This window comes from Cervus canadensis, chromosome 7 (assembly GCF_019320065.1).
Source record: "Cervus canadensis isolate Bull #8, Minnesota chromosome 7, ASM1932006v1, whole genome shotgun sequence".
In the NCBI taxonomy this organism is placed as follows: domain Eukaryota; kingdom Metazoa; phylum Chordata; class Mammalia; order Artiodactyla; family Cervidae; genus Cervus; species Cervus canadensis.
The window spans coordinates 28,343,336-28,366,809 of record NC_057392.1 but is presented as its reverse complement, the minus strand read 5'-3'; the positions used below and the strand labels follow the sequence as shown (position 1 = coordinate 28,366,809).

At 51.3% G+C, this 23,474-nt stretch overlaps 1 long non-coding RNA gene across 2 annotated transcripts; it reads left to right on the top strand.

Moving 5' to 3' along the window:
- Positions 1 to 459: 459 nt before the first annotated feature.
- Positions 460 to 23,042, top strand: LOC122445491. Of its 2 annotated transcripts, XR_006270544.1 has the most exons (4): positions 460 to 604; positions 12,652 to 13,317; positions 22,584 to 22,793; positions 22,886 to 23,042. It is a non-coding gene; the product is annotated as an uncharacterized LOC122445491 (long non-coding RNA). The 2 variants fall into 2 exon arrangements; XR_006270543.1 differs by lacking the exon at positions 460 to 604 and having other exon boundaries at positions 12,570 to 13,317.
- Positions 23,043 to 23,474: the final 432 nt, after the last annotated feature.

Here is a 23,474-nt window from a genome sequence, read left to right as displayed (position 1 = left end):
GGCCTCGGGTGCAGGGGCCAGATTTCCTCTCGGGATGACTTTTGACCTGTCCTTTTCCTCGGGGTCCCTGACATACAATACCTCCCTGTGTCATGCTGGGTCAGCTCACACCAGGAATAATTAAGCAGGGCTTTGCTGCCGGAAAACCCAAGGCTAATTTGGGGACGTCATGGGCCATGATGGCCTCTAGTCAATAACTCCGGTGCCCCCCCGCCCCTGCCACCCCACGCACGGGGATTTGCCTGATTTCTGAGACCTACCCTAGGTCACGCAATTGTGCAGGCTAGAATCTGACTTTTGAGAATCTGCACACTGAACGGTGGGTTACAAGTTAGAATCTATGCTCTGCTCTGTGCCGCGTCCCCGCGAGGCTCTCTCTTCATACGTACGATTGAGCTGAAACCCCAGTCTGCCATCCCTGTCTCTTTTGAACTCCCTTGCAGGTTTCAGATGGAGCCCGGTTTTGTACCAAGGATCGTGTTCACTCATCAAATAGATGTGTGGGAGATTCAGCGGCAGCTTAATGTCAGAGACAAATTCCCCAGCCCTGGCTTAGGTGTGTGGAGAAAGTCTCCAGATGGTTCTCTGAGGTTTTCCACCCCAGGTACGTGGGGAGTGGGGGTGGGGCGTCCCCTGAGCGGTCAGCCACGGCCGCTGCCATCACAGGCGGAGATTGCTGGGTGTCACTGACAGACCTGCTCCCAGGCGTAATGGCCGGCGGGCCCTAGTGCAAGAGAGCTGGCACTTCTGCTACTGATGGAAACCAGATGCGAAGGGGATCCGTGTAATTACAGGAAAGCTGGTTAATGGTGGAGGGGGGAGGGGAGGCCCTGCGCAGAGCACGGGATGGGGGGAGCGTGGGCTCTGTCTGTCTCCTGTCTTTGAATGAAGCCTCTTTCATCAGCACTTTGAAATGCTGACACTGGCCTGCAGCCGCTTGTTCAAGGAATCACACCTGCGATTTTTGCATGTTTGACACTTTGTTACTCGGAGGGAGGGGACAGGCTGGCAGAATCAGAGGATGCTTTTGCTTTTGGAAAGAGGGTTTCGGGACTCTGTGACGCAGGTCCTGTGTCGACCTGGACGCCATCGGGGACACGTCTTTCCAGACCGGAGGGTGTCCGGCCCGCAGGCAGGCAGGCCCAGGCCCCTTGGGCAAGAAAGGGAAACTGCACACTCATGTTTCTTGCTTCAGCTGGAGCCTGGTAAGGCTTGTCTGAGCCCCCACAAAGTTTACTTCCACTTCTGGCCCGCCTGTTTCTCTCACTTCCCCAATATCTTGTTAAAACCGCAGGAAAAAGAACACATTGTTTCTTGCCTAAGGTCATCTTTGGAAGAAGCACATTTGACTTTTAGAGGCGTCAGACTTCCTGGCCTCGATGGAGAAACACACTTACTTGGTGAACTTTTGAGCTGAAAGATCACGGCAGAGGAACACGTACACAGGGGCCTAAAGAGGCAGGAAGGCCACGGGGAGGGGAGCGGGGAGCGAGGCAGAAACCAGGGCGAGGCCAATCGCCCCGATGTTTACCAAGACGGAGGCCGGTTAGGGAGCCAGGTCCTGCCGCGTCTTACTGCTGCAGACACGGGACCAGCTGACCTGCGATGGCGGGTCTTCTTTTTTTGGGGGGGCATGGTCGTGTCAGGGGCCAAGTTTCGACCTGACTTTTAAGCACCTCCCTTTCACAGCCCAAGGCCTCCACGGGGAGCGTGGGAGCAGCCCCAGAGTGCCTAAGCATGCTCCAAAACTCGGCGGAATCCCACTGCCCGTCTTCTGACTCCACCTGTCAGGGCGCCTGGTGTGTTCTGGACACCCCTGGTCTCTACAGCTGGCTTCCACCATGTCCCGACGCCCTCATGAGCCTCCACACCCAGCACTGCCATCCACACACATCGGCACCATCCAAAGGGCAGTTCTGTGACACCCCTCCTTGGGACCCTAGCTCAGTTCCCTAGCCGCCAGAGTGAGCATGGTCCACCCTCCTCCAAAAGAGCACTTTCAAGCCAGCCTTGACCTGCTGTCCAGGTGCTGCCCAGTCGTCCAGGGACCAGCTCGGTTTTCATCTCAATTTAACCACTTGGTACTCAGTCTGAGCAAGTACAAACAACAGGTGTTTGTCAGCTGGAGGAACACACGGCTTATGTGGTGGGATCATTTATTCCAGATTTTCTAGGAACCAGAAGAGAGTTCATCATCAAGAAACAGCATGGGGAGGCTGTGTCCCCAAAGAAATACCCAGGAGGTCTGGCTGTCATATCAGAAATAGCAAGTGACCCCTAGCCTTTGGAAGAGATGATGATTTGTTTGACAATTATGAGTCTAAAGAAGCCTAAGAGTAAAAATTTCTGCCCATCCATCCGTTTATCCATCTATCCATCCATCCATCCATTTACCCATTCATCTATTTATCTATCCATCCAACCATCCATCCCTTTACCCACCTATCCATCCAACCGTCCATCCATCCCTTTATTCATGTATTGATCTCCTTTCACTTTCCCCCATTCCTGATAAGAATATGAAAACAGGGTGCAGTCTCTCAGAGTTTTCTGAGGTGCTGTCTCCCAGGCTGCAGTCCTCATTTTGCCCCCAATAAAACTTAAACTTGCAACTCTTAAAAAAAAAATAATATGAAAACCAATCAGACAAGCCTCTAGGCTTGAGAAGCATTGAGATTTTTTTTTCTCAGAGATTTTTATAGCTATGTGATTATTATTAGGAGACTATTCAAAAAAATGCTTGAAAGTAGGGGAATGGATACATGTCTACTAGATACATCCCTTGATGAAATGTTACATAGCCTTGAAAATGATGCCTGCCAAGGGCTGGCAATAATAGGGAATATGGTGTCATAGAAGGTTACGTGAAAAAGTGTATACAGCATTTGAAATAGATTTATTCAATGAACAAGTCTGGAAGGACATGGATGCTGGTGAAAAGCAGCTTGAGTGGTGGGGGAGGGGGGATTTGTCCCCTTCACTACACCTCTGTGCATTTCCTGTCTTGCCTAATGAGCTCATTCGCATTGAGCAGAATGCTGTTCCAGAAATTTCTAGCACGTTCTCCTTCCTTCCTTTGGACCACTTGAATCATTTCAGTAGAGTTTGCTCCATATAGCAGGAAAAGAGGTACTGTCTTTAAAATATATGTATCTATCTATTATTTGGATGCATCGGATCTTTGTTGCATCATGTGGGATCCTTCGTTGCGATGAACGGACTCTCTAGTTGAGGCTTGTGTGGCATGTAGGATCTTAGCTTCCCAACAAGGGATCGAACCTGTGTCTTCTGCATGGCAAGGTGGATTCTTAACCATTGGACCACCAAGGAAGTCCCCTTTCGTTCATTCTTTTTTTTTTTTTAAAGAAAGAATTGGAAATTTTCATTTGAGCCAAATTTAAGGGTTATAACCCTGGAAGAACGTCTCAGAAAGCTCGGAAAACTGTTCTGATGTACTGTCTTCCTGTGATTAAAAGAAGAATGTGTTTGTCATATAAAATAAGTACATAAAATGAAACATAAATACACAGACATGTACATATAAGCACATACGTGTGTGTGCATGCATGCTCAGCCACATCAATCGTGTCTGACTCTTTGTGACCCTGTGGACTGTAGTCCGCCAGGCTCCTCTGTCCATGGGATTCTCCCATCAAGAATACTGGAGTGGGTTGCCATGCCCTCCTCCAGGATCGTCCTGACCCAGGGATCGAACCTGCAGCTCCTGCATTGCAGGCAGATTCTTTACTGCTGAGCCCCTGGGGAAGCCCCAAGAACACATATATATGTATATGTCTGTCTAGTCAGAGCTATGGTTTTTCCAGTGGTCATGTATGGATGTGAGAGTTGGACTATAAAGAAAGCTGAGCACTGAAGAATTGCTGCTTTTGAACTGTGGTGTTGGAGAAGACTCTTGAGAGTCCCTTGGACTGCAAGGAGATCCAACCAGTCCATCCTAAAGGAGATCAGTCCTGGGTGTTCATTGGAAGGACTGATGTTGAAGCTGAAACTCCAGTACTTTGGCCACCTGATGAGAAGAGCTGACTCATTTGAAAAGACCCTGATGCTGGGAAAGATTGAGGGTAAGAGGAAAAGGGGACGACAGAGGATGAGATGGTCAAATGGAATCACCGACTCGATGGACTTGAGTTTGAGTAAACTCCAGGAGTTGGTGATGGACTGGGAGGCCTGGTGCACTGCGGTCCATGGGGTCGCAAAGAGTTGGAGACAGCTAAGGGACTGAACTGAACTGAACTGATGTGCATATTCTTTTAATTTTTCCCCCAATGCTTCTATTTCCAACCAAATTAAACGTGGGTGGGCTTTGCTGCTGGGCCCCTCTGGGCCCCCTGCTGGGAGCCTGGCGAGAAGCCCAAAGACTTCAAGTCAGTCACTTGAAGGAGCATCCTCTCACCTGTGGCAGCAGTGAAGAACCTACTCTCGAGGTTCTTCCTCTGGGAGACATCATCACAAGGACCATTGGCAAGCATTAATGTGAGCATGCCTGTTTCCATCACGCAAACCACACTTTTCTTGGCTGATGGTAGCTCATGGTGTTTGTCTGAGCTTCGAATCCTTTGCAATCTAATATCCGATGTCATAGTATCCCCACGGGCGCTTTTCGCCGCGTGTCTCTGAACTCATTTTTCTGCTGCCGTTCCCTCGCTGGTGGTCCTGTGCATGAAATTAGCCTCCCCCACCCCGACCCCCCTCCCCGCTTCACTTCTGAAATTCATACTGTAATGCGATGGGAAGCATTTTTGTTGGCAGCCTCCGTGCAGAGAGATTCTGAAGGATCAAGAAACACGTTCCCTCCGAGGGCGTTTGTATGTGGCTCCACTTCTTGGAAAAGGCAGCGGCTTTTCTGGCACCGGCTCAAAACCCAGGACCGTCCTCTCCCACCTGGCCAATGAGAGCTCTGGGGGTGGCTCTGTCAGGACAGCAGGATGCCCCCCAACCGCCCCTGCAATCGCAAGCTTGCCCTGGGGATGCTCTGGAGTCTCTCGTGCTGACCAGGCCTGGGGAGGACCCGGCCCCTTGACGGGCTTTCCCGGGCAGGCGGGCTTTCCAAGTGGCTCAAGCGGTAAAGAACCTGCCTGCCAATACAGGAGACATAAGAGACCTGGGTTGCATCCCTGGGTGGGGAAGATCCCCTGGAGAAGGGCATGCCAGCCCACTCCAGTATTCTTGCCTGAAGAAGCCCGTGGACAGAGGAGCCTGGTAGGCTACAGTCCACGGGGTCACAAAGAGTCGAACATGACTCAGTGACTTCTCACAGCACATGCTTAATGTTAGTATGCAGTGCTGGGCACACCTCGATGTTACTGAGTCCTGACTCAGGCTGGGAAGAGTCACCTCCCTTCCTCAGAGGAAACGAAGGAATTACCCACGGTCACACAGGAAGGTAAGAGCTGGGCCTGCCGTGTCTGTCGTCTCCCGAATCTTCACGCCCCACCTCGGTGCGTGTGCTTTCCGGAACCTCCCTCAGCCGCAGAGCACAAGGGGCTCCTGAGTCCTGAGCTCCTATTCTACCAGCTTTGCTGAACTTTCTTAGGTGGGCTTCCCAGGTGGCGCCGTGGTAAATAGGCCTGCCATTGCCGGAGATGCAAGAGATGGGGGTTTGATCCCTGGGTTGGGAAGATCCCCGGGAGGAGGGCATGGGGACCCACTCCAGTGTTCTTGCCTGGAGAATCCCATGGACGGAGGAGCCTGGCGGGCTACAGTCCCTGGGGTCGCAAAGAGCCAGACACGACTGAGCAAGCAGCACAAATACCCAGAGAATACATAGAAGAAAATCGCCTGTCGGAGCAGCTCCGTGGCTCACGTGGCAGCTCCAAGTCTCTGAACGTGGGCAGCAGGCAGGGGTCGGCACGAAACAGCCTCTTCCAGGGGGAGGGGGGCTTGGGAAAATGTTCAAAGGGGACTTATTTTTTAAAATGACATTATTGATATTTTAAGCTCATGCGGGGGATTCCCTGGAGGCTCAGATGGTAAAGAATCTGCCTGCAACGCAGGAGGAGACCCAGGTTTGATCCCTGGGTTGGGAAGATCCCCTGGAGAAGGGAATGGCAACCCACTCCATTGTTCTTGCCTGGAGAATCCTGTGGCCAGAGGAGCCTGGTATGTTACAGTCCACAGGGTCACAAAGAGTCGGACCTGAGTGAGCGACTAACACTCATTTTTTTAAGCTCATGAGGACTCGGTGAAGGAGGTTTAGAATGTGGCCTCATTCTTCAAAGAAAAGGTCATTGACGCCCCCAAGGACTCTGTCAGGCTCTGTGTAAAGTGATGCTGGAGTTTACGGATCTCATCTGCTGAACCTCCCTGTGACATTATGTTCTATCTGTGTCACCCTGGGCCTGTGGGCCCAGCCCTTCCAAGCTCTTCTGTTTCTCTGGCCTGGGCTAGGGAAGAAATCCGTGGTGCCATTCACATTGGATGACGTGGAGTTTGGGGGTGAAATGTTTTAGCTGCTCTACTTTTTTGATATTTCTTTATTTGGCTGTGTTGAGTCCTAGTTGTGGCAGGCGGGATCTTTCCTTGCAACCTGGGGCCGTCTCTCCAGCTGTGCTGCTCAGGCTTAGTTGCCCCAGGGCGTGGGATCTTAGTTCCCTGACCAGGGATCAAACCCAAGTCCCCTGGGTTGGCAGGTGGATTTTTAACCACTGGACCACCAGGGAAGGCCCACTGTTCATTTTGCAATCGTGCTGAGATGGTATAAACGAACAGATCAGGATCCTTTCTCTTCAAGCGCACAATTCATTTGTCGCAGCAAAGCTTTCAGCACATCCAAGGTCTCAAAGGGGCAGAGAAACCTCGGAGGCTGATGGTTGAGCTGAGCTCTCCCAGAGTCTGCTGTTCAGTACAACTTTGCCGTAGCGAATCTGGCGGGGGAGACTTGGCGGGCAGACAGGCCCTGGGACCCCCATCCTGCCACCGAAGCCATGCATCACCAGGTGCTTATATCCCGGCAGAGACCCACTCACATTCCGAGGGCCCTTTGGGAAAATGGAAAACAAAAGGAAACAGTGACAAACCGCAAGTTTCCAAACCTCACAGCAGATGCGTTTTGTCAGACAATGCAGCCACCCTCTTATTCTCCACTTTTCATTTAATCAGACTAGAACTGACGTACTTTGAATACCAGGAAAAGCGGAACTCATGTTCCCTGGTATCCCCAAAGAGGAAGTGAAAGAAACAAGCAAAACAATTCCATTCAAGAATAAAAAAAAAAAAAAACCCCAAACTGCTTATAGAAATATGACTTGTGCCTTCAGCTAACCAGGCGTCTAAAATAAGAATGGTGCTCAGCACAGATTCTGGGAAGGCTTTTTAAGAATGGAAGGAGGAAATGAGTCGTCATCCTGGGCTCCTTGGGCGCAGGGCTTGCCTTGGTGGTTGTGTCTGAAGACGACCTTCTGCCAAACCAAGAGCCTGGGTCCACGGTTGGAAACCTGGCCACGGGCCACTGGTGTTAAAAAGAAGCCGAGGAAAGTCTACTTAAGCGCCCTGTGCCTTGCTTGTGCCTTTGAATGATGTGTGACTTTTCTTATTCAATTTAATTCAGCACTCTCAACCTGCCATTTCGTCTTCCTTTTTTTCTTTCTTGCATGCATGATCTTAGCTCCTGGCTAGGGCTTGAACACGAACCCTCTGCACTGGAAGTGCAGAGTCTTGACCACCAGACAGTCCAGGAAGCCCCTGCAACCTGCCACTTCTGTTGTTCTCAGCTGCTTCCAGAATGGGTCGCCCTTCCCCTTCACCTGGACAGGCCCTGCCTCACCTGGGGAGACAGGTGTTTCCTAAGAGTGTATTGGCTGGTTTCTGCCCACGGGCTCCGATGGATGGGAAATAAGAAGGGAACAAGGAGAGGTGTCTCTTAGGTACTTTCTCCCTCCGTTGACAACTCCTGGGTCTTTGCTTGGGGTTACTCCTCAGGCGGGCACTTCATCCATTGTCACAGCGGCAGGTCAGCTGGGGAGAAGCTGTACCTGTTGGCCATCCCATCTCGCTGGGGGCTGGAGTTGGCTGTATGGGCACAGATTGCGGAAAACTGTGAAAGACGCTCTCCGCCTGGGGCCACTGCTGGGTCATCGCCAGGGTCTCACAGTTGCAGGCAGGGCTTAGTGGAGGCGCGTGGGTGTGGGAGAGTCTGGCCAGGCTGGTGGAGGAGACTCAGACATGAAGGATGGACGCTAGGGAGGCAGAAGCGGGGCCATGGAGTCCATGGGGGCCCCTCGCCCTCCTTCCAGTTGAGCTTTTCTCTTTTTTTTTAAAAAAAATTAATGTTTATTGGGGTAGAGCTGCTTTACAAGGTTATGTTACTTCTCTGCTGTAAAGCAAAGCTGATCAACTCTACAAATACATACATCCCCCCTTTTTGGATTTCCTCCCCATTTAGGTCTCCGCAGAGCGCTGAGTGGAGCTCCCTGAGCTACACGGTCGGTTCTCATTAGTTGTCTGCTTCACACACAGCAGTGTGTATGTGTCAAATCCAATCTCCCAGTCCATCCCGCTCTCCCCCTTGGTATCCACACATTTGTTCCCTATGTCTGTGCCTCTGTTTCTGCTCGGTAAATAAGTTCACCTGTACCATTTTTTCTAGATTCCACATATCAGCCTTGATAGATGACATTTGTTTTTCTCTCTCTCATCTGCTTCACTCTGTTGGACGGTCTCCAGGTCTGTCCACGTGTCTGTAAATGGCACTATTTCATTTTTTATAGCTGAGTAATATTCCATTGTATACACGTACCACATCTTCTTTACCCATCCGTCTGTTGATGGACATTTAGGTTGCTTCCTCGTCCTGGCTGTCGTAAACAGTGCTTCAGGGAACACTGGGGTGCATGGATCTTTTTGAATTATAGTTTTCTGCAGGTATATGCCCTTTTTAACCACAGATCCAGTTCAGTTATCCCCATAGGAACCCCAGGGAACTTCCTATTGCCATACAGTTGCTACAGAGATGTAGAAATCGGGTTCACCCTTCACCCCTTCAAAATGTATGGCGGGCATGTTAGACTTGAGTTAAAGGGACACATCTGGTTTTCTACCAGAGATGTAAGAACGGTTTTGACCAGACTGTGTTTCAGAATCACTGGCTTCTGCTGTAACCGTTTGTGATTTCTTTTACATATTTGAGAACATCCGACGGCTCCCTGCTCCCCACCCCACGGCTGCCGTTGTGGGAGCCTTGGATACAGAGGGCTTCTCCTCCCTTTGGCCTCAGCACCCAATGCTCCACACTTCTCCCAGGAACACATGCTGCTTCAGCTGAAACTTCATCTGATGCCTCACAGGGAATCGGCATCAAGTTGGGGGGTGTGGTGCCTTCCAGGCCAGGATGGCAGGGCCCCTCCAGTGGGAAGGGTCAGAGGCTCAGGCAGCGTGGGGGCCAGGCACCCAGGGAGCAGATCAAAGTCTAATCTTGGACCATGGTTTTTCTTTGGTTTCCTCTCAAAGGCTGCACTTGGAACTCAGACCCCTCCGATTGGCTGGTCTTTTGACTAGTGTTGGGTTTCTAAACACCCGCCTCCACGGAGAGGTCCCTGGAGAACCAAGGTGGTCAGTGAGACGAATGGAAGCTTTTTTCCCCTCTTTAACTTTGTTTAAAAAGAACTATTTTGTTGTGAAAGTATCAATGTTTGCTGACTGTAGAAAATAGATCACATAAAAGGAAAAACATCCACACTGCTTTCTGCCACCCCGATAGGCCGTCAAGGATGTAGGGTCAATCTTTCCATCCTGGAAGGCAGCCTGGTATCCACACTGCTTGTCATGCACTTTCCCTCTTGCTTAGTGGTGTATTGTGAATATCTTCCCACGGTGAAATGTTTTGCTATGTTACAATTCCTTCCATACGACTTACTTCGTCAGTGTATGGAATTAAATTGTTATCCTCAGTGTATTTGTTCAACTTCCTGGTGTTAGCACACTGATTATTTTTTTTACTGTTATAAGTGATGCCCATCTTGTGTCCATGAATCAGTATTTGTTTAGCTCAAGAGAAGCTTTGCTTTTGGGGGGTCACAGTCTACAGAGGAGGCTTTTCTTTCTTTCTGGCAATGCTATGAGACATAGGAATTAAAATAAAGATTGAACCCTTAAGTAACCAGCTGGAGTTAGCTGGTTGCCCATTCATGAACAATTTCAGCCCAAACCCCAGGAACTCTCTCTGGTGGCCCAGGAACCAGCCAGGGGAGCTGCCCTCTGCTGGCCCTACCTCTCCCGAAGTCATCCCACCCATCCCCCAATTCTATGCAGGGTAGAAGTGGAGACGGGGGTATAGCAGGGTGGGAGGTGGTCAGCGTTCAGGGGCTGGGTCTGTGAGGGACCAAATTAAGGAAGAGCGTGTTGTCCAAGTCATGAACTGACCACCTTAAAAGGTGGGACACAGTGAGTGGTGTGCTGAGTACAGAAAGTTCTAGAACCCAGAGGACCGAGGCCTGGCTTTGTCTCCAATCGGCACCGGACTCTGAGCTTAATATTACCATTTGTGGCCTTTAGCTGAGCACCCACTTTTTATTTATTTTTCTTGTGTCTGGCCTCTTTTAAGGCTCAAAATAGATACTTTTGGTAAGGGTGCTTAAGAACAGCTTATTTCAGTAAAGGAGCCCAAATCTAGTCTCTGTTGTAAGTGAATGTACCTTTTGTAAAAAAAAATCATTTTGAGCAATAAAGTAATTTGTTTATTGGCTATACCCGTGGCGTGTGGGATCTTAGTTCCCTGACCAGGGATCAAACCCATGTCCCCTGCATGGGAAGCATCAGTTTTAACCAATGGACTGCCAGGGAAGTCCCAGTAAATTAATTTTAGATTAATGTGTAATGTGGCTTTTCTTAATAAACACAGAGCATCATCCTCCCAGTTGCCACAGGTAGAAGCCCCTTCTGGAGGTGTCCTTGACCCCCAACACCTGCCGAGGAGCTGAGTCACCTCCATTATGACCTCAGGGTACCCCCTCTTTCACTCACCCTTAGCACGGGACCAAAGCCAGGAGTCAGGGGTCCCAGGAGACCAGCCTGAGCAAATCTGCTCATTCCCGCAGCTCAGGAGCCAGCCAGAGCCTGGGGGCCTTCAGGCCTCCCGAAAGTCCTCCTGGGCCCTGGTCTCCTCTACCCTGAAAGGACCAGTGCCAGGCTGTGGGGTCTGGGCGTGAGCGTGAGCTTGGGGCCTATTAGGGGGTGCCTGTGTCTCCCAAATGTTGGAATCCTAATCCCCAGTATCTCAAAGGTGATTTGATGTGGATACAGTTTTCACAAAAGTGATCAAGTTACAGCAAGGTCATCAAGGTGGCCCCAATGCAGTAGGAGGGCTTCTCTGGTGGCTCAATGGTAAGGACTCCACCTGCAATGCAGGAGATAAGGGTTCGATCCCTGGATCAGGAAGATCCCCTGGAGGAGGACATGGCAACCCGTTCCAGTATTCTTTCCTGGAGAATCCCAAGGAGAGAGAGGCTTGGTAGGCTGAAGTCCATGGGGTCACAAAGAGTTGGACACAACTGAGCAACTGAACAACAACAAATCCAAGAGGAAATTTGGACCCAGGCAAGCACAGGGAACTAAGATCATGGCATCCGGTCCCATCACTTCATGGCAAATAGATGGGGAAACAGTGGAAACAGTGACTGACTTTATTTTGGGGGGCTCCAAAATCACTGCAGATGGTGACTGCAGCCTTGAAATTAAAAGACACTTGCTCCTTGGAAGGAAAGTTATGACCAACCTAGACAGCATATTAAAAAGCGAAGACATTACTTTGTCAACAAAGGTCCGTCTAGTCAAGGCCATGGTTTTTCCAGTAGTCATGTATGGATGTGACAGTTGGATTGTAAAGAAAGCTGAGTGCCAAAGAATTGATGCTTTTGAACCGTGGTATTGGAGAAGACTCTTGAGAGTCCCTTGGACTGCAAGGAGATCCAACCAGTCCATCCTGAAGGAGATCAGTCCTGGGTGTTTATTGGAAGGACTGATGCTGAAGCTGAAACTCCAGTACTTTGGTCACCTGATGAGAAGAGTTGACTCATTTGAAAAGACCCTGATGCTGGGAGGGATTGAAGGCAGGAGGAGAAAGGGATGACAGAGGGTGAGATGACTGGATGGCATCACCGACTCAATGGACATGGGTCTGGGTGGACTCTGGGAGTTGGTGATGGACAGGGAGGCCTGGTGTGCTGTGGTTCATGGGGTCACAAAGAGTCGGACACAACTGAGCGACTGAACTGAACGGAGGAGAGGAAGCCAGCGAAGAGGGAGGAAGAGATTGGGGTGATGCTGCTCAAGTCAAGATGATCAGCAAAACATCGGAAACTGGGAGGGGTCTGGCCCACATCCCCCTTCACAGCCCTCGGGGGCTCCTTTGTCCATGGGATTTCCCAGGTAAGAACACTGGAATGGGTAGCCATTTCCTTCTCCAGGGGATCTTCCGTAACCAGGGCTCGAACCTACATCCCTTATATTTCCTGCATTGGCAGGCAGATTCTTTACCACTGCCTCAGGCTCTGGGGCTTTCGGCCTCCAGAGCCTGAGGCAGTGACCTTCTGTTAACCCCTCAGCCGGTGGGACTTTGGTGGCCGAGCACCCAGCTGCCTTGACCTCCTGGGAAACCGGATTGGCTTTGATCTTTCGGCATTTCTGATTTGCTTGCAGGCTCTGCTCCTCCGGAGCATCTCAGAGACCAAAGGAAAAAGCCCACAGAAACCGCCCAACCAAACAACAACAGCAGAAAGGGAAGAAGTGACAATTGGACACCTTCTGGGGTCAGCTCCCACCAGGGGAAGTGCCCAGGGGGAGGCTTTCCTTCCAGCTGCAAAGGCGGCTCTACTCAGCAAAAACTGTGGGGAATTTGGAGAAGGAAGGGTGGGAAATGGCTCTGTGAGGACTGTGCTGATTAAAGGCCTGATCCCTGCTGTCCGCCACGTGGACACAGCCAAGCTTTGCTTTCAAAGCTCTCCTTCAAGCTTTGCTTTCAAAAATTCCAGCCTTGGGTTTTTGGCAGCTGCTCCCGACCCTGGCTGGAAATAGCATCACCTCTGGGCCTTTAAATATGTGCCCCTAACAGAGCCCGGCACAGACGAATGTCTTCAGAATCTCCAGGGGGGTCGGACAGCAGGAATTTACCAAGTGGATTCTGGCACGCAGCCTGCCTTAGGGGCCACCGGTCCAGGGGATGCAGGCAGAGTGTTCTGGATCAGCCAATGACCTGGCCGCCCTCCCGCCCCACCCAGCCTCTCCAGGCTCCACCTTCAGTCCTGACCCGCCAGCCAAACTCTGCTGCACTTGACGGTCACCACGGAGTCCTGTCCTGGGGCTACTGTGAGTAACAAAAGTACCACAGACTGGTGGGGAAGAAATGTGTCTTCTCATGGTTCAGGAGGCCGAAATCAAGGTGCTGGCAGGGCTGGTTCCTTCTGGTTCTGAGGCTCCCCCAGCTGCTGGTGTCTCCCCCAGTCCTTGCATCCCTTGGCTTGTGGATGCATCACTCGGATCTCCGCCTCTGTCTTCATACAAACCTGGTCCGGTCTCTGTATGTCTTCTTTTCTGCCTCCCATAAGGAGCCTTTGTGTGCTCAGTCACACAGCCGTGTCTGAGTCTTTGTGACCCCACGGACTGTAGCCCGCCAGGCTCCTCTGTCCATGGGATTTCCCAGGCAAGAGTACTGGAGCGGGTTCAGGTCAGTTCAGTTCAGTTGCTCAGTCGTGTCCGACTGTTTGCGACCCCATGGATGGCAGCACGCCAGGCCTTCCTGTCCATCACCAACTCCTGGAGTTTACTCAAAATTCATGTCCATCGAGTTGGTGATGGAGTGGGTAGCTACTTCCTTCTCCAGGGGATCTTCCCGACCCAGGGATCAAACCTGCATCTCTTATGTTTCCTGCATTGGCAGGCAGATTCTTTACCTCTAGTGCCACCTGGGAAGCTCCAAAAGGACCCTAGTCATTGGGTTTAACGTCTACCCTAATCCAGGATCACTTCGTCTAGAGAGCTTTACCTTAAAGACATTTGCAAAGGCCCTTATTCCTAATCAGGTTGCTCTCTGAGGTTCCGGGGATGTATATTCCAGTGAGCAGCACCGCTCAGCCCACGACCCCTGGAGGGTTTTATATGTCCTGCTGTCCAGGCTCACTGCATGTCAGTTACACCAGACCTGGGGCCTGGACACAGACCTGGGAGTCTTCAAAGCTCTTGGTGATTCCAACCTGCAGCCTTGGTGGCAAAACCCGAGAGAGACGTGTGTTCTCAGGTGCCTTTTATATTGAAAAATCTGAACTGAGACCGGCTCAGTGGGGATGGCCCTGGTGGAGGGGGTCCATGCAATGTCTAGTCTCCAAGTCCATAACTGTGGGCTGTGTGTGTGAACGTGTGCGTCTTTTTTCAGTAAATGAACCGTCATGCAGGGGCAGCGTGGGTGCCGGAGCTCTGGCATCAGCTGTCCTGTGTTATTTCTGGCTTTCTGCACCTGGGCAGCCTTGGCTTTGCAAGGCGATGTTTGTTGTCACTGGGCAGCACCGGCCACTTTGTAATTCGAGTCTCTGGTGGTCACGCGAAGGCTTGAACAAAGGTTTGCTTCACTCCTCGACGACATCTGAATGGTTTTTTCGTAAGAGACCATGAAGCCGGTGTTCTTGGGTCTGTCAGCTGGATTTCCAGCCAAGGGCTTTTGATCCACAAAAGGGCCATTCAGGGCTCGCCTCAGCCTTAATTAATCGCAGGCCCTTGGCCGGCGGGCCCTGCGGGGCTGAGAGCCCCATCTGGTTTCCACCCCACCCCGAGGCTGCACCCGCTCCACCAGGCCCCCGGAGGCTCTGTGCCCGTGGCCTCCGCTCAGACCCCAGCTGGCTCCTCGCGGGGCAGAATCAGAGCAAACAGGAGCCTCAGTTGCCAACTCGGGGACCAGCTTCCATGCCGGGAGGCCATAGGCTTTTGATCCTGGACCTCGCTCACTTCTAGGGAAAGGAGATGAGACCTCGGGGAAGGCCCTGCGTGCAGAGGGCTGGCTCATGGGATCCAAGTCTTTTCTGGCCCAGGGCACAGCCCTTGGGACCCATGTGGGTTCACAGCCCCGCTTCGCTGCGGGACCTGGAGCAACTTCTTAACCTCTCTCTGCTTCCTGGACGCCCTGGAACGTGGTTATGATCGCAGGTGACCGCGTGTGGCCCTTGGCTCCCGTTGCATGATAAATGCTCGCGGTCATCGCTGGGGCCTTGTTGGAGCAGTGACTCTGCCTGAGGCTCATCGTGTTGGAGGGCACAGCTTGGTCATCAGAGATCACGTAAGGAAATACCATTCTTTATCCGTGGCCTGCAAAGACATGAAAGGGCTCCAGTCAATCATGCCCAGCAGCCCAGCTCACTTCTCCTTCTCCTGGACACTGCCACTTTCTTCCCCAGATGCCTTTCCTTGCCTGAGGCTCTTCTTTGGAATTCCTTCCCAATTTCTTTTCTTTTAATTTATATTTATTTATTTGTCTGGCTGCACCGCATCTTTGTTGCTGCATGCGAGATCCAGTTCCCTGACCAGGGATCAAACCTGGGCCCCCTACATTGGGAGTGTGGAGTCTTCGCCACTGAACCACCAGGAAAGTCCAGTTTCCAGTTTCTTGATCTTCAGACTCAAATGCCTCCCAAAGCAGGACACCCACCTGGGCAGGTGTAGGAAGGTGGGGGGAGGGAGGACACTGGGTCGATGAAGCCAGATTCTTCCAGAGTGAACCAGCTCTTGTCAGGTCAATTGTGCTTCATCGCTCAGTTGTGTCCAACTCTTTGTGACCCCATGGAGGGTAGCCCGCCAGGCTCCTCTGTCCATGGGGATTCTCCAGGCAAGAGTACTGGAGTGGGTTGCCATGCCCTCCTCCAGGGGATCTTCCCAACCCAGGGATCGAACCCAGGTCTCTTGCATTGCAGGTGGATTCTTCACTGTCTGAGCCACCAGAGAAGCCCAAGAATACTGGAGCGGGTGGCCTATCCCTTCTCCAGGGGATCTTCCTGACCCACGTTGATAGTTATGCTAATATTATTAATAAGAAATAAGACTGGAATTTGAACCCACCCCTGCTGATGCCCCAGCCCTTGCCATTTCATCAACAGGAGCAGGTGCAGAAGGCTTGTGTGAAGTCGCTTGGAGCCAGGTTGACCATGGGGCAGGGTTTTCAGGGGGTGATGCCACCTTCCTGTCTTTGTAAAGGACCCAAAGCTCACCCCCAGCCCTGAGGACAAATGCCCGGTTGATCTGACTCATTCCGAAGGCTGTGCCTATAAATCCAGAAATTGTTCATGCAGCAGGAGTGATGTAAGAATTCTTGCTTCTTGTGGCAAAGCTTTTACTGTCATGAGTAGATCTTCACTGAGCACCCTGGTGATGACTTTCTTGGTGCTGAGCAGTTCAAGGGAAACTGCTCTTGAAGACCTGCATTTTCAATTGGAAAATAAACAGAAATTCAAGAGCCCTGGAAGTGCTAAATGCTGAGGGCAATGTGTGGCCGTGAGTGGAGAGCGGGCTGGAAAGTGCCAGAGAAGATTGGTTCTTAGGTGAGGGGAGCTGGAGCTTCGGAGGGTGAGGGGCAGGTGGGTGCGGGGTCGGAGGGGTGGTGGCAGAGGCTGGAAGGCTCAGCGTGTCTCATGATCCCCAGGAGATGAGCGGAATTGCAGCAGGAATGCGAAGTCCAAGTCAGCTCAGTGGGGACCCTGAAGGATTCCCTATTTCATCCAGAGCCATCATTAGTACCAGCCCTGCAGGTGCCTTTGTGAGTCCGGGGGTATTTGTTCTGTGCTTCAGGCTAGTAGAGAAAGCACACGCCACACTGGGCTTTGCAGTCCTGGGACTCTGAGTTGAAATGCATAAGGATCTGGTCAGGTTTGGGGGGCTATTTTGGCATAAGACAGACCAAACCAGAACCTTGGAGAGGTTGGCACAGCAGTGGGCAGGTGGCTGTCTCCACTCCCCGCAGCCCTCCCTGCGGACACGCCTGTCCTGGGAGCTGCGCTCTGTCCCCAGTGAGCAGGGAGGCGTAGACAGGCTCCCTCTGGAATAGCGAGACCTGGACACGTACGTCCATGCCCCTGGGAAGCTTGGGCTCCCCAGAGGTTCGCTCACTTTAGCTGCTTCAGAGTTGCCTGAGGGCGGGACTCCACCCCCTGATGTCTCTGATCCAGCAGGTCTGGGCGGGGCCTGAGCATCTGCATGAATCTGACAAACTTTGAGGTGGTGCTGATGCTGCTTGTCTGGGGACCACATTTTGAGAACCACTTGTCTAAGGGATTCCCTCGTGGCTCAGACGGTAAACAGCCTGCCCTCAGTGCGGGAGGCGTGAGTTCGATCCCTGGGTCCGGAAGATTCCCTGGAGAAGGAAATGGCAACCCACTCCAGTATTCTTGCCTGGAGAATCCCATGGACAGGGGAGCCTGGCAGCTACACACAGTCGATAGCATCACAAAGAGTCAGACATGACTGATCAACTGCACTTTTTCATCTAAGATGGGGGTCCCAAATTTTGGATGCCTGAGAATCATCTGGGTGTAGTTTCTGGAGGTTTTTCAAAAAAATACTTATTTATTTCTTATTTTTGGCCATGCCGGGTCTTCATTGCTATGCACGGGCTTTCTCTAGTTGCAGTGAGCAAGGCTACACTCTAGTTGTCGTGTGTGGGCCTCTCATTGCAGTGGCCTCTCGTTGCAGAGCACGGGCTCTAGGGTGAGTGGGCTTCAGTAGTTGCAGCCCATGGGCTTAGTTGTCCTGCAGCATGTGGAATCTTCCCGGACCAGGAATTGAACCTGTGTCCCCTGTGCCGGCAGGTAGATTCCCAACCACTGGACCATCACGGAAGTCCCCATGGAGATTTTGATAAGTCTGTCATATATCGGGGTCAAAGTGAAAGCCGCTCAGTTGTGTCCGACTCTTTGCAGCCCCATGGACTACGCAGTCCATGGAATTCTCCAGGCCAGAATACTGGAGTGGGTAAACTTTCCCTTCTCCAGGGGATCTTCCCAACCTAGGGATTGAACCCAGGTCTCCCACATTGTAGGCAGATCCCTTACTGGCTGAGCCACAAGGGAATCCCAAGAATACTGGAGTGGGTAGCCTATCCTTTCTCCAGCGGATCTTTCCAAACCAGGAATCAAACTAGGGTCTCCTGCATTGCAGGCAGATTCTTTACCAACTGAGCTATAAGGGAAGTGCCAGCTACCAGGAAAGCCCTGTAAAGGGGCAGATGCATGCATTTTGATCATGTCACTGGGGACTCTGGAGTTGATGAATCTCTGGTGTACAGAGAGGGGTGCTTGTTGCTGCAGCTCCCCAGGTTCCTGCCCCTAGAGGGCTGGATTCCCGAGCTCTGGGGAAGGGATCCAAACCTGCATCTTTAACAAGCGGCCCTCTGACGCTTACCATGGGCCAGACAATGCTGGTGGGGGAGAGAGAGTGGGAGTTGGGGCTCCTGCTTCCCGAGGGAGGAAGCATCTGTTTTTCCTTTGTCAAGCCCTGGGTGTCTCCCACCTCCCTTTGCCAGCTCTCCCCTTCCACGGCAGCACTGCAGCCACTGGCATGGATTCGGGAAGTGCCCATTGTCCACTGTATTTTGCTTGGCAGGCAGTGAGTTGCCCATACCCTTCGGTATTCTCAACCATGGAAATGCCCAGCAGTGTGAGGAAAATTTTGACCTTCCTGAAGCTCATTGGGGCTGGGTCCCACACCTCCCAGTGTCCCCTGCCCCCTGCTCCACTTCCCCTACTCCAGCCTCAGCTGCTGTCCACTGTTTCATAGGAGTGACTGCTTGCAGCACTTTTAGTCCTTACCTCCAACTGCAAGAAAACAGAGATGCTATCCAATACGGCTAAGGACATGCCTGCCGATGCTCACGCAAGCACTTGCTCCGGGATTCTTGCTCATCTTTTCCTGTACAAGGCTGATGCAACCTCCCCAACCCCCTACCCTACCCCAGCATCGAGGAGATTGGAGGACACTAAATATAAGCACTTGCAAAACTGTGCCGTTTAAACAGGATCTGGTTTCCTAAGCAAAATGTTCCAGCTCCACCCTATGCAATTCTGTGACTACTACTTTGGGGAGATTCCTTCAAGGACGTCCTAGAGACTGAAGGGAGATTTCAGAGGGCAGAGGGCAGGGGAGAAGAGGGCAAAGGGCAGATTTTTACTGCTGTGAGGCTCTATTTTGGTGCAGTCATGACTGTAGAACATAGAGGAAGAGAAACTCAGCCTTGGTGGCTAAGATGGTAAAAAAAATCCACCTGCAGTGCTGGATACCTGGGTTCAGTCCCTGGGTTGGGAAGATCCCCTGGAGGAGGGCATGGCAACCCACTCCAGGATTCTTGCCTGGGAAATCCTATGGACAGAAGAGCCTGGCAGACTACCGTCCATGAGGTCACAAAAGGTCAGACACGACTGAGTGAGTAACGCTTTCACTTTCAACCCAGACCCACCCAGAAAGTGGAAGCCTGTGCTCTCTGCCCCTAGTAGGCAGAAGCAAGCAGTGAGGGTGAGACGAGAGCTCAGGAAGGGGAGCAAGCCCCAGCCTGGCTTCCCCCACCCCCACACGAGTGGAATCCCTCAGCTTCTGCATCTGTGAAATGGGAGGGGAGTGTCTCTCGGGCTCCCTGTCGAGGGAGACCTGGGAGGATGCAGTGTTTGAAGCTGGCTTCCCGGGAGGTTTGCCATCACTAGGCTGCTAGCAGGGCCCTCCCTGGTAGCAGTAGCTGGGAGGAGGCCCCCTCTCCCACCCCTACTCACCTTGGGTGTCAGATATTAGTGGGGAATCCATCTGGAGAGGCCCGAGGACCGTAAGGGCAGCGGTGCATCAGGAAATGAAAATGCTTCCTGACCTTTTATGTGCATTTTTAAGACTATCCTGGAGGAAGTGGCCCCTCCCCGTTTGCCATTTTCACTGATGCTATTTGTCCTTTCCTGGCTGACCTGGCATCCTCAAGGTCACCTGGACAGAAGATGGGGAGATAGCGCCATACTTTGAGAAAGCACGGGGACCCCCAGGCCAATAAACAGGCACGCATCTGTCCTAACGATCCTTGTCACGTGGTGTCCCACCCTCCCAAGTTCAGACAGAGGGCGACACAGAGACAGGTGTGCTCGGAGGCGGCCACACAGAGCATTTGCACAGCGCAGGCCAGTGGGAAGGCTCAGGGCAGAGGGCAGAGGGCAGAGGTAGCCAGGATCCGGGCTCAGGTCTGCAGGACACGTGGGCTGAGCAATGCTGGGCAGGAACACATGTATTTCTTTGCTTCGGTTTCTTTATTTTAAAAATGAAAAGATCTCCGATGTGTTAGCCCTGCAGTTACAGGGTTCTGGGGCCATGGCTTGCCCAGCGTCTGTAAAACTGTTCAGTGAGAATGAAGCATTTACAGAACCAGCTGTCTCTGCCCTGCAGAAAAGCTCGGAGTTGGTTTAGTCCCTGTAAAGCGTGAAGGTGGCGAAAATGCTGATGGAAGCCCAAGGAGCATCCCTGGAGTCTCAGCTGCTCATTGGCTCAAGGGTTGTGGGGCAGCCTCTGTCCCAGGCCCTGGGATGTGTCCCCGGTGCTGTGAGCCTGACTCTTGACTAGGGCAGGGGTTCTGCCTTCTCCTGGTGCTATGACACCTTTGAGGAAGCCTGTTGGCTCCTTATTAGCATAATGTTTTTAAATGTATAAAATAAAACTCTCTGGATTGCAAAGGAAAGCAATTAGTTTATCTTCCCTGGTGGCTCAGCTGGTAAAGAATCTGCCTTCAATGCAGGAGATCCGGGTTTGGTCCCTGGGTTGGGAAGATCCCCTGGAGAAGGGAAAGGCAACCCACTCCAGTATTCTTGTCTAGAGGATCCCATGGAAAGGGGAACCTGGCAGGCTATGGTCCATGGAGTCGTAAAGGGTCAGACATAACTAACAAGGAGGAAGAATACAGTTATCAACTTAAAAAAAATGTGCTCTTATTTAAATGTGTTTTGTAATAAGACCTACCAGTGATTCTGATAACCACTCTAATTTGAGAGTGGTGGGAGGTTATTCTGAGATTTGCACATCAAGTGTAATGTTAGGTCAAAATATCTGCTGTTTCTAATCTATGATTAGGTCCCAGAATCGGTCCGTGCTGTGTGTTGCATCCATTCATGATGGAAAGAAATGCTAATTTTCAGTTGGAGATTAATGAAAATATGAATGTCATTATTTTCCTATGCAGTTTCAAAGACTCCCTAAATTCCTTCCATGGACACTCCTGACTAGGACCCCCTCGAACTAGAGCTCATTTACCAGGAATGTCTGACTGGCTTCCTGCAACCGTGCTGTGCATTTCTTTACCTCCCTCCACTCCTCCCCCTTTTCCTTCCTTCCCCACTATTTTCCCAGCCTCATATGAGAAAGCTCTTAAAAAACATTTCTGGAAGGAATGAATTCCTTCAATTGTAGGCATGAGGCGAGGTCGTGTTATGAGCCCAGGGCTGTGTATGGTGATGGTTTAAAGAAAGCGCTCCGCAAAGGTCCTTGCTGTCCACGTGGAGCTCCGCAGTTGGGCCATGGTCCCAGCTGGCCAGGACTGGAGGCGGCCGGATGGCACACCTGCAGTGGAGCTCGGGGTGTGAATCTAAGTTCCAGGCTCACCACCTGTGTGACCTAGACACCTTTTTATTTATTTATTTTTCATTTACAGTGTGAAGTAAGACAGAGAAAAACAAATATCATATATTGATGCATGTACAGGGAATCCAGAAAAATGGTACTGATGAACCTATTCTCAGGGCAGGCATGAAGACGAAGACATATATGATGGACCCATGAGCACGGTGGGGGAAGGAAAAGATGGGACAGGTTGAGAGAGTAGCATTGATGTCTATACACTGTCACGTGAAAATAGGTGGCTAGTGGGGAGCTGCCATGTGACCCAGGGAGCTCAACCACCTAGACGGGTGAGATGGGGGTGCATGCCAGGGAAGCTCAAAAGCGAGGGGTACATGTATACATATCGCTGATCCATGATGTTGTATGGCAGAAACTAAGGCAGCATTGTAAAGCGAATATCCTCTGATTAAAAAATTAGAAAATTGAGATATGTCAATCATTGACATATTGTATAAGCTTGAGGTGTACAACATATAGCGCTGATACGTTTATGTTACAGTGTGATTGCCACTGTAGCATTAGCTAAAAGTTCTATCACATCCCATAATTATCACGTCTTCCAGTCCCTCCTGACCTGTCAATTCCACACCTGGTAAGAGGCTAGGAGAGCAGGAGCTGCCCCATGGGTGGTCCGGGTCGAATGAACTGATACATTGGGGTGCTTAGAACATTCGGCACACAGCCAAGGTGACCAGTTGTCTCATTTTCCTGGCGCTTCCTAAAGGCACTAAGGTTTTCTGAATACTGGTGGCTTCCAGTATTAAAGACCTCAATGGACCCAGGCAAAGGGGAATGAGTTGGTCACCCGACGAGAGCTCAGAAAACGTTACCATCACCCTCTTGGGTGGTGTTGCCATGGTGCAGGAAGAAAGGGAAGTGATGTGAAGGGTGGGAGGTTGCTAGTCTGACCTTCAAGGAGAGGCAGCCTTGTAGGATTTTGATCTTCTTTTCAATTATCTTCAAAGGATGCCCACTCTTTGTGACCTGATTTAAAATTGAATGCCACCGAAAACAGAAGGCATAAAGTCCAAGCCTCAGCATAACAAATGGAGAGGTTGAGAGGGAGACCCAGGCACCACTCACAAGGACCCCAATTCACCAGGGGCCTCCGAAGCTGGCAGCACCTGCCTGTGGTTCTGGAGCTTGGATATTTTGCTGTAACAACAGGCTGACTGGTGAGTGAAACTGCTTTTTTTTTCACAAACCCACAGTTTTGGGGATCTCTTTGAGGCTGTAAGTGCTGTAACAGCAGGATTCTATTTTCCAGGCTGATATTTCAGTGGATTTGTTGCAGCACCTGCCAGGTGCTGAAAGCTGCTGCTGCTGCTGCTAAGTTGCTTCAGTTGTGTCCGACTCTGTGCGACCCCATAGACGGCAGCCCACCAGGCTCCCCCGTCCCTGGGATTCTCCAGGCAAGAACAATGGAGTGGGTTGCCATTCCTTCTCCAATGCAGGAAAGTGAAAAGTGAAAATGAAGCTGCTCAGTCGTGTCCAACTCTTAGCAACCCCATGGACTGCAGCCTACCAGGCTCCTCCATCCGTGGGATTGTCCAGGCAAGAGCACTGGAGTGGGGTGCCATTGCCTTCCCCAGGTGCTGAAAGCTCAAAAAGTCAATATTCTAATCTGTGCTTCCTGAACATGTGAACACTGAGCTCATGGAAATGCAGATCTCTCTCGGGTACACGCTTGGCTTATACCTTGTATGTAAGGAACTGGGAAAGATGCAAGCAACACTGGCTGGTAACTTTAGAGGCCTTTTCCATTTTTTTCAGTTGATTGCAGAATTTCATTGTTGCCTTTAGAATTAATTTCGTGCACCTGTCTCCTTGGTAAATAAATGAATACCTCACTCTCG